This window comes from Triticum aestivum, chromosome 3D (assembly GCF_018294505.1).
Source record: "Triticum aestivum cultivar Chinese Spring chromosome 3D, IWGSC CS RefSeq v2.1, whole genome shotgun sequence".
Lineage (NCBI taxonomy): Eukaryota > Viridiplantae > Streptophyta > Magnoliopsida > Poales > Poaceae > Triticum > Triticum aestivum.
In genome coordinates, this window is record NC_057802.1 from 434,453,002 (window position 1) to 434,463,521 (window position 10,520).

Sequence of the window (10,520 nt, forward strand, 5' to 3'; positions counted from 1 at the left end):
CAGGGGCAAACAAGGACCCATGTAGCTTTGGACGACGAGTCTCTTTCAGCATTTCAGGGTAATCCTGAGACGCCCACATACACAAGGAAAATTAAACCCCTAGGGTGCATATATGGACCAAGCTATAAACGAGAATTGGTTTGAGGGAAGACGCCTCTCAAGGGGCGATCGGCTCATATATTTATAACAAGATTACAAGTCTTGGAGACCAAGAAGAAACATATACGCGTATATGTACAACCGTATGCAAACGGGAATACGCGCTGTTAGCTATACAAAGTCATACTTTAACATCCCCCGCAGTTTGTGCGTCGGTCGAACGCATAAACTGTACCGAAAATCCGCGAAGAGGTGTGACGGCAAACCCTTCGTCATGATATCGGCAAACTGCTGCGAAGACGGCACGTGAAGAACCCGAATCTGACCGAGAGACACCTTCTCACGAACGAAGTGGATGTCGATCTCGATGTGCTTCGTGCGGCGATGCTGGACCGGGTTACAAGCCATGTAAACAGCACTGACGTTATCACCGAAGACAACGGTCGCTGACGGAAGGGGACGATGAAGCTCAAGAAGAAGCTGGCGAAGCCAACAACACTCGGCCACAGCATGCGCCACCGCTCTGTACTCTGCCTCGGCACTGGAGCGAGACACTGTGGCCTGGCGTTTGGAGGACCAAGACACCAGGTTGTCGCCGAGATAGACACAGTACCCAGATGTTGAGCGGCGTGTGTCGGGGCAGCCGGCCCAATCCGCATCGGAGTAGGCAGTGAGCGAGGTGGCCGGCGTGGAGTGGAGCTGAAGACCGAGGTCTAGGGTGCCACGAACGTAGCGGAGGATCCGCTTGACGAGGTTGAGATGGGGCTCCCGAGGGGCGTGCATGTAGAGGCACACTGCTGGACGGCATGAGCAATGTCGGGATGGGTGAGCGTCAGGTACTGAAGCGCCCCGGCAAAGCTCCGGTACTCAGTAGCATCGGTGACGAGTGGTCCCTCATTGGCAGAGAGCTTGCAACGTGTGTCGATGGGTGTTACACACGGGTTGCAGTCCATCATACCGGCGCGCTGAAGAAGGTCGATGGCGTACTGGCGCTGCGAGAGAAGCATCCCCAAAGTAGAGCGGAAAACCGAGATCCCGAGGAAGTAGGACAAGTCGCCGAGATCGGTCATGGAGAACTCACGGTGGAGCTGGTCGGTGATGTGTTGGAGAAGCCCGGCGCTGGAGGCGGTGAGGATGATGTCGTCAACGTAGAGGAGCAGGTAGGCCATCTCTGTACCGCGCCGAAGCACGAAGAGAGACACGTCACTCTGGGACGCCACGAACCCAAGGCGATGAGCATGATGAGCGAACCGCTGGTACCATGCGCGGGGCGCCTGCTTAAGTCCATAGAGGGACTTGTGAAGCAGGCAGACGTGCTGGGCGCGTGTATGGTCGATGAAGCCAGGTGGCTGCTCACAATGAACCACCTCATCAAGATCACCATGAAGGAAGGCGTTCTTGACATCCAGCTGATGAACCGGCCAGGCGTGGGAGACGGCAATGCTGAGTACAACGCGGATCGTAGCCGGTTTGACAACAGGACTAAAAGTCTCGTCGTAGTCAATACCAGGCTGCTGGGAGAATCCACGTACGACCCACCTGGCCTTGTACCGAGCAAGACCGCCATCAGCGCCAAACTTGTGCTTGAAGATCCACTTTCCTGAAACAACATTAGCGCCAACCGGGCGAGGAACCAGGGACCAGGTGCGGTTCTGAATGATGGCACCGTACTCCTCGGACATGGCGGCACGCCAAAGAGGGTCCTGAAGAGCGGAGCGATAGGTTTTGGGAATGGGAGAGATGTGGGAGTGTTCGGCCGAGAGATTAAGTTTGTCAATCGGCTGGACGATGCCACGCTTGGCGCGCGTGAGCATGGTGTGGGTGTTGGTGGCGGGAGCGGTGCTGCTATGAGAGCGACGAGGAGGGGGAGGGGGTGGCGGCGGTGGTGGTGAAGGAGAAGGGGACCGGCCGGGAGACGCGGGTGGAGTCGGCGCAGGTGAGGCGGGTGCGTCGCGGATGGGCGTGGGCGACACGGAGGCAGTGCCATGCAGAGCGGGCTGGGCCGATGAGGCCGGCGCCATGCTGGGCTGGCCTGCCAAGGGTGTGATGACCGCGGGAGCCGGGTGCGTGGCGGCCAGGTCGAGGAGGAAGTCGAGGTCATCCGGAGAAGAATCAGTGCGACTCGTGGCGAAGGGAAAGGTGTGTTCGTCAAAGATGACGTGGCGAGAGATGATGACACGGCGGGTGGATAAGTCGAGGCATCTATAGCCGCGATGCGAGGTGGGGTAGCCGAGGAACACGCACGCGGTGGAGCGCGGAGCGAGTTTGTGAGGTGCCGTGGCGGATTGATTTGGGTAGCACAAACACCCGAAGACACGAAGGTCGGAGAAGGAGGGTTTTTGTTGGTAGAGAAGGGTATATGGGATACGGAAGTGCAAAGCTTGGCTGGGGCGGCGATTTAGTAAGAAGGTGGCGACAGCGAGAGCCTCGGCCCAGTAGGGAGGAGGCATGTAAGCCTGGAAGAGGAGGGTGCGAGTGATGTCGTTAAGTGTGCGAAGAGCACGCTCAGCCTTGCCGTTTTGAGGAGAAGTGTACGGGCAAGACATACGTAGGTGAATGCCGTGGCGGGCAAGGAACGCAACAAAGGTGGAGTTAACAAACTCAGTGCCATTGTCGGTTTGGAAGGACACGACCGGGAGATTGAATTGTGTGTGTGCGTATGCTACAAAGTTAACGAGGATATCACATGTGTCGGATTTCCGACGGAGTGGGAAGGTCCACATAAAATGAGAAAAATCATCGACAATAACCAAGTAATATTTGAAGCCAGAGTTACTAGCAACAGGTGATGTCCACAAATCACAATGAAGCAATTGGAATGGAACGACACAAACTGTGGATGATCTAGAAAACGGTAGACGCACGTGCTTGCCAAGTTGGCATGCATGACACACTTGAGTGCTTTTATTACATGGAATAGCAAATTCTGAAGATAAATGTGACATAGAGTCACGACCCGGATGTCCTAAGCGACGATGCCATAGCTCCGATGCGGTGGTGGTGGCGACGAGTCCAAACGGCGAGGTGGTGGTGTTGGTGTTGGCGAAGAACTCGTAGAGTGGACTGGGGCTACTGCAGCGAATAATCTCGCGCCGAGTGTGAAGATCCTTAATAGAAAAACCACACGGGTCATATTCAACGGAAACTGAATTGTCAATGGTAAACTGACGAGTAGAAAGAAGATTTTTGATGATATCTGGAACAACTAGAACATTGTTAAGGTGGAAAGTGTGGCTAGGTGTGCGGAGAGTAACGTGGCCGGTGGCGGTGATGGGAAGTGGATCGCCATTGCCAACGGTGACACGAAGGGAAGGAGGAGGATGGGAGGGAGTGGAGAGTATACCAGGGTCGGAGACCATGTGCGAGGTTGCGCGGGAGTCCATGACCCATGCGCCCGGTTTGGAAGGGCCGGCGGCTGGAGGGCCGGCAGTGGCGTTTAGGGCAGCGACGAGGGCGGAGCAGTCCCATGCCGGGCCGGGAGTGTAGGGCACTGCGGGTGGGGGCGGGTTCGTGCCCCAGGCCTGGCCGTGCAGCGGTGCCAGTTGGGTCGTGTAGGCGACCTGACCTGGGGGCGCCCAGGTAGACTGACGGGGCGGCGGCGCTGGAGAGGCAGACCGCGGGGCTGGCCCGAGGAGACAGCGCCCCCGGCAGGAGGAACCGGCGCGGCGTAAGGGCGCCAGGCGGGCTGCATCTGCTGGGTCTGGCCGGTGTACGGGTTGAAGCAAATCCACGGGCCGGGTGCCGCGGGGGGGGGGGGGTGAGTGGTGTTGGAGTTGGCTGCACCCCCGCCAACATTCTTCTTCTTCTTCGACCAGCGGCCGCCGTTGCCGCCCGAGTTGCCATGGCCACCCGGGTTGCCGCCGGTGGAGGACCCGGCGGTGTTGCCATAGAGAGCGACTTGAGACGATAGGGAGCCACCGGGAGCAGCGTTGGCAAGCTGGTTCTCGCGCAGAAGGAGGATGGAGCGCGTCTGCAGGAAGGTGGGAGCCGGAACTTGCATCGTGACGAGAGTCGTGATGTCGGAGAAGCGTGGGTTCAGGCCCCGAAGGCAGGTGAGGACCAAGGTCTGGTCGGTCACGGGCTGCCCCACGTCCGCCAGCGCGTCGGAGAGGGCCTTCAGGTGGTGGCAGTAGGCGGTGATGGTGAGGTCGCCTGGACGAGGGCCCGGAACTGTGCCTCGAGGTAGACGGCCCGGGTGAGCTGATTGTCGAGGAAGAGGTTCCGGATCAGCGCGTAGGCGTCATACGTGGTCTGATCTTGGGCCATGATGGTGTCCAGGATGTCGTCGCTGATGGAGCCGTAGAGCCACGAGCGAACGACGTAGTCCTGGCGCTGCCACTCGGCCGTGCGAGCGTCTGGCGGCGTGACGGCGGAGATGTGATCCATGAGCTCGTACTTGCCGAGGAGGACGGTGATGAGCATGCACCACTTGGCGTAGTTGGACTGCTGCAGGTCGAGGACGACGGGGACGTGCGTCTTGACGCTATCCACGTGGACGGCCTGAGAGGCCGGCGACGTGAGGGCGGGCGATGCGGCGGCGGCGGTGGAGTTGGTGAGGGCTCCGGACGTCTGCGCCCCGAGCATGGACGACGAGGATGCGGAGGTGGACATGGCGGCGATCTAGGAGGGTTTGGGGCGGCGGCGGATGGGGTTGGAGCGGCAGAAGCTAGGGTTTTAGGAAAGGAGGGCTGATACCATATAAACGAGAATTGGTTTAAGGGAAGACGCCTCTCAAGGGCCGATCGGCTCATATATTTATAACAAGATTACAAGTCTTGGAGACCAAGAAAGGAACCTATACGCGTATATGTACAACCGTATGCAAACGGGAATACGCGCTGTTATTAGCTATACAAAGTCATACTTTAACACAAGCTGATGCATTTTTTTTGCGACTCGATGTAGTATTGAATTGTGTTGCTACTTTACGAACTCTGCTAATTCCTCTCTGGACAAGTTCTTGCGAAAAAATGATCTTAATGAAAACTATCATCCTCCTTTATCCCAAGAAGCATATGTGCAACTTTAAGCATTGCAGCCCCAGTTGCAGGATCCGAATCGGAAAAACAAAACAACATGGATGGGGTGTCTGCTTACGGCACTGCTAAAGCATACAAACTTCCGACAGGCAGGGATCATGCACCTGCATCATTTGCGGAACCCCAACGCAACGCTCCGGGCATCTTCGCCCTCTCCAAACGCACCAATAGTTGGGTCGCCAAGGCGTTGAATAATAATTATTGGGTCTGTCACATCAATCTACAAGGCGTCCTCTTGGTTACCCTCATCCAACAATTTTTTGCCGTTTCGTGCAAGTCCCTTGGGGTTCAGCTTGTCCCATACACCAAGGATGGCATTCGGTGGAATTTCACAGCCGATGGATGCTACTCCGCCGCCACCGCATACAAGATGCAGTTTGCCGGATTGATCAAGTCTGAGATGCCTAGGATGGTTTGGAAGATTTGGGCACCTCTTAAGATTAAATTCTTCTCCTGGATGATCCTTCAAGATAAAATCTGGAGGGCTGACAGGTTGCTTTGCAGAGGTTGGTCAAACTCCGGCTTTGCCAACTTTGCAAGAGGGAAGCGGAAACGGTGGCTAACCTTATGTTTAAATGCCGCTTCACTATTCAGGGTTTGGAACTTGATTCACAAACTGTTGGGCCGGCAATCGGCTACACCTTCTTGGATCGACATGCACACGATCAAATAATGGTGGAACTCGAGCGAGGGACAACCAGGCTAATCCTATAGGAAGGCGTTTAACTCTTTGCATATGCTCATATGCTGGGAGATCTGGAACGAAAATAATGCTTGGGGTCTTCCGCAACAAGGCATCTCTACCCATACGCGCGACAGCCGACAGCGACGATTATGGATGAGGCAAAAACTTGGGTAGTTGTCAGGGCTAGATTTTTTTTGTTTCTCGAATACCTGTGGAGGAGTACCATTCCATTGATAGGAAAGGGGTAGAATACAAGTGGAGTAATCCCAAAATGCGTACATGGGTTACAAATGAGCCGAAGAGAGGGGGTTGCTCATCCCCGATACAGAGAACTCAAGCTACGGGAATGATCCTATCTAGTCCCTTGGCGCCCGCCCACGCCCATCTCTTGGTGTCGGCCTTTATTGTGGTAAGCAGCTGGTCGTTTGAAGGTTGCATACCCTCGAAGATTGCATTCCTATGCTTCCAGATGGTCCAGGCGGTAATGATTGTGAGCGATGCAAAACCCTTCCATAAGCAGGTGGGAGCCACCATGGTGCTAGCAAACCACCAAGAGAAGAAGGTGGTCGTGTCATCCGGTGGCAGAATCAAAAGCCGGGTACCAAGAGAGCACCTCGTGCCAGGTGATTCGAGAGAAGGTGCATTTGGAAAATGTGGTGCAGTGTCTCATCCTCCTGGGAGCATAGCCCACAGATAGGCGTGCGTTGCAAACCTCTTTGCACCAAGCGATCGGCAGTCCAACAGTGATTCTGCGATGCAAGCCAGAAGAAGAATTTGACATTGAGGGGCACCCAGCTACGCCAGATGAGCTACCAGAACGGCATTGTCGTAGAACCAATGAAGAGCATAGTATAACAAGAGCTCACAGAGTAGGTTCCCTTCGCGACCAGCGCCAAGTTAAGTTAGAGTATCTGGGGTTGTTGAGAGGAAGACTTGTTGGATGCCGCGCCATAGGTCGATGTACTCCACAATTGCAAGGGGGCCAGAGCGCCATCAATGTCGGAGATCCAATTCCACTGCGCCAGGGTGTCATATACCACACGCGTGCGGCGTTGTCTTCGCTTGACAGGGGCTGTAAGAGTAGACACGGCAATACACTTAACACACAGGAATGCTTCAGAGAAAACCTTTTAGCTGCCCTCTGTTAGATGTGCATAGTCCCTTTCAGTATATCCCATTGTATAAGGGGTTTCCTGCATTTTACCACACATGTATATGCAATGGCCTTTGGCCCTCAGTGGATACTAGTTCCTGTTTATCTAACATGGTATCAGATGCTAGGTTAGCCTCTCTCCCGCACGATGCAACTCCGTGTGTGCTCCATCCTAGTCGCCGCCGCTGCTAGGCTCCGTTCCTAGCCCCGGCCGTCCTCTGCTTCGCCTTGGTCTTGTCAAGGCCGCCGTCCCGCTGCCGCCTCCTTTTGAGCTGGCGCGCTTGAGAAGTCCGACTGCTACCCGAGTGCTACCCGAGGCTGGCCGTGCTGCCTCATCCCCGCCCTGTTCGGCCGCCGCCGCTGCAGCCTCGTCCGGCCGCCGCCGCCACAGCCTCGTCCGGCCGCACCTGCTGCCCGGTCCGCCGCAGCCGCAGCCCGGTCCGCCGCAGCCGCTGCCCGGTCCGCCTCCACTGCCTTCAGGTTCGACCCCGGCCCTCCTCCGACTCCTTCTGCGCCATGTCTTCCTGGCCGCGGGAGCGATTCGCTCGATCTCGTTCCCTGGCTGCGGGAGCGTTTCCCTCGATCCGTTTGTGGTCTCGTTCGCTGTCTGGTTCGAGAGATTCCCTCGATCCAGATCCAGCTGAGGGTCCGTTGACCAAAAAAAGGGAGAAGCAGAAGGGCATTTTCCTCATGTCTTCTTCGGGCTATGTCGCTGTCCCGCAGTGCTCGGTGATCTTCGATGGCACCAACTATGCCGAGTTTGTGGGTTTCATGCGCATCCATATGCGGGGTCTTCTTCTATGGGGTGTCCTCTCTGGCGAGGTCCCTTGTCCGCCCTGCCCTGTTGCGCCAGTGGCCCCAATCCCACCAGTGCCGCCGGTTCTTGCTGCTGATGCTTCTCAGGCTGACCGGGATGCTGCCAAGGCTCTAGATGATGCTGCGGTTGATGCTTATGATCAGCAGGTATCCGCTTATTCAGATGCTCTGTCTGCTTACACTCAGTGGTGCAATGATGATGCTCGAGCTGTTGCTGTTCTCACTGCGAATGTCCTCCCTCAGTTTGCTTTGGAGTTCATGGGACTTGGCACAGTTGCAGCGATGTGGTCTTATCTCTGTCAGCGCTATCAGCCCTCTGGAGATGCTCTGTACCTATCTGTGGTGCGTCAGGAGCACGCACTTCAGCAAGGTGATTCTTCTGTTGATGAGTTCTATTCATAGTGCTCTGCCATCTGGCGCCAGCTTGACTCTCTTCGGACAGTTGTTTGTGGAACCTGTTGTTGCTGTCAGACTACTCGGTCTGATCTAGAGTCAGGGGTTCATGAGTTCTTATCTAGTCTCCGGTCCGAGTTTGAGCCTCGACGTGCTCACTTGCTTGCTCGTGGTCGTGTTCCTACCTCGGAGGTACTTGCTGAGCTTCGTGCTGAGGAGACCCGCCTTCGCTCTGCTGGGTTGCTTCTGGTTCCGTCAGTGTTGGCCGCCCGGACTCCTGTGTCGTCTGCTCGCCTCACCGCACCGCCGCTCCAGCCTACTCCTCCAGGGGGGTGAGCCATCCTCCTTATGCTGAGAAGGGCACGTCGCGCCGTGACACTTTCTGTGGTTACTGCTCTCGGTCAAGTCACCCAGAGTTTGATTGTCGCCAGAAGAAGCGAGACCAGAGGTGCTCCTCTTTCAGTGGGACTCCTGTGTCATCCTCGACTCCGTCACTCACTAACCAGGACATTGTACGCCTCAAGCGTCTACTTGCTTCCTCCGGCTCCTCGTCGACTGGTTCTGCTGCTGCTGTGACTGCATCCCCTTCACCACCATCGCCGCCACCTCCACAATCAGGTACATCTTCGTGGGTTCTGGATTCTGGAGCTTCTTTTTAGATGTCTTCTGATTCTTCCGCGCTGTCTTCTCTCCGACCTCTTGATTCGCCTGTTAATGTTCTTACCGCCGATGGCACACCTCTTCCTGTTGCTAGTCATGGTATTCTTTCCACTCCATATTTTTCTGTTCCGAGTGTTTCACAGTTTCCTCGTCTTACCATGAATCTTTTTTCCGCTGCCCAACTTACTGATTCTGGTTGTCATGTCATTCTTGATACCGACTCTTGCTCTATTCAGGATCGTCGCACCAAGGCTTTGGTTGGTGCTGGCCCCTGGCGCCGTGAGTCAGAGGACCTTTGGGAGGTTGACTGGCTTTGTGTTCCTTCCGCTGCCACCACTTCTGCCAGCTCTCATGCTCTCGCTGCCTCTTCGTCTGCGTCCTTCCAGCAGTGGCATCATCGCCTTGGTCATATCTGTGGCTCCCGCTTGTCCTCTTTAGTTCGTCAGGGCCTCTTAGGGTCTGTATCTGGAGATGTTTCTTTACATTGTAATGGTTGAAGACTTGGCAAATAGACCCAGTTACCTTATCCCACCAGTGAGTCGGTATCTCAGTGTCCTTTTGACTTAGTTCATTCTGATGTTTGGGCCGCTCCCTTTGATTCGAAAGGTGGTCATCGCTACTATGTTCTGTTTATTGATGATTTCTCTCGCTACACTTGGCTCTACTTCATGAAATCTCGTAGTGAGGTTCTCTCTATATACAAACGATTTGCTGCCATGGTTCACACCCAGTTTTCCATGCCCATTCGTACTTTTCGTGCTGACTCCGCTGGAGAGTATATCTCCCAGCTGTTGCGCGGTTTTCTCGCGGAACAGGATACTCTTGCCTAGTTCTCATGTCCTGGTGCTCATGCTCAGAATGGCGTTGCCGAACGTAAGCATCGTCGTCTGCTTGAGACGGCTCGTGCGCTGATGATTGCCGCCTCTCTTCCACCCCACTTTTGGGCTGAGGCTGTTTCTGCATCCACCTATCTCATCAACATTCAGCCATCGACTGCTTTGCAGGGTGGTATTCCTATGGAGTGTCTCACTGGTCGTTCTCCTGACTACTGAGCTCTTCGTATGTTTGGATGTGTGTGCTATGTCCTTCTCCCCCCCCCCCCCCGAGAACGCACCAAACTGACTGCTCAGTCGGTTGAGTGTGTTTTCCTTGGCTACAGTGATGAGCACAAGGGCTATCGTTGTTGGGATCCTGTTGGTCGTCGCTTGCGCATCTCGCGTGATGTGAATTTTGACGAGTCTCGTTCTTACTACCCCACCCTTCTTCCTCGAGCTTCTCTGTGGACGATATTTCTTTTCTTCTTCTTCCCGAGACACCCTGCTATGTGCCTCATGTGTCAGCTCTTCCTCCGGCACCTCTCATTCATTCTCATTCACCGCCGACACCATCTTCCCCATCCTCCTCCTCCACCTCTCCACCATCATCTCCAGTCCGTCGCCCTCTCTCACCCTTTCCTCTCCACTATACTCGCCGCCCTCGTACTGAGGATGCTTCCCCTGACGGGCCCGATGTTGGGGAACGTAGTAATTTCAAAAAAATTCCTACGCACACGCAAGATCATGGTGATGCATAGCAACGAGAGGGGAGAGTGTTGTCCACGTACCCTCGTAGACCAAAAGCGGAAGCGTTATCACAACGCGGTTGATGTAGTCGTACGTCTTCACGATCCGACCGA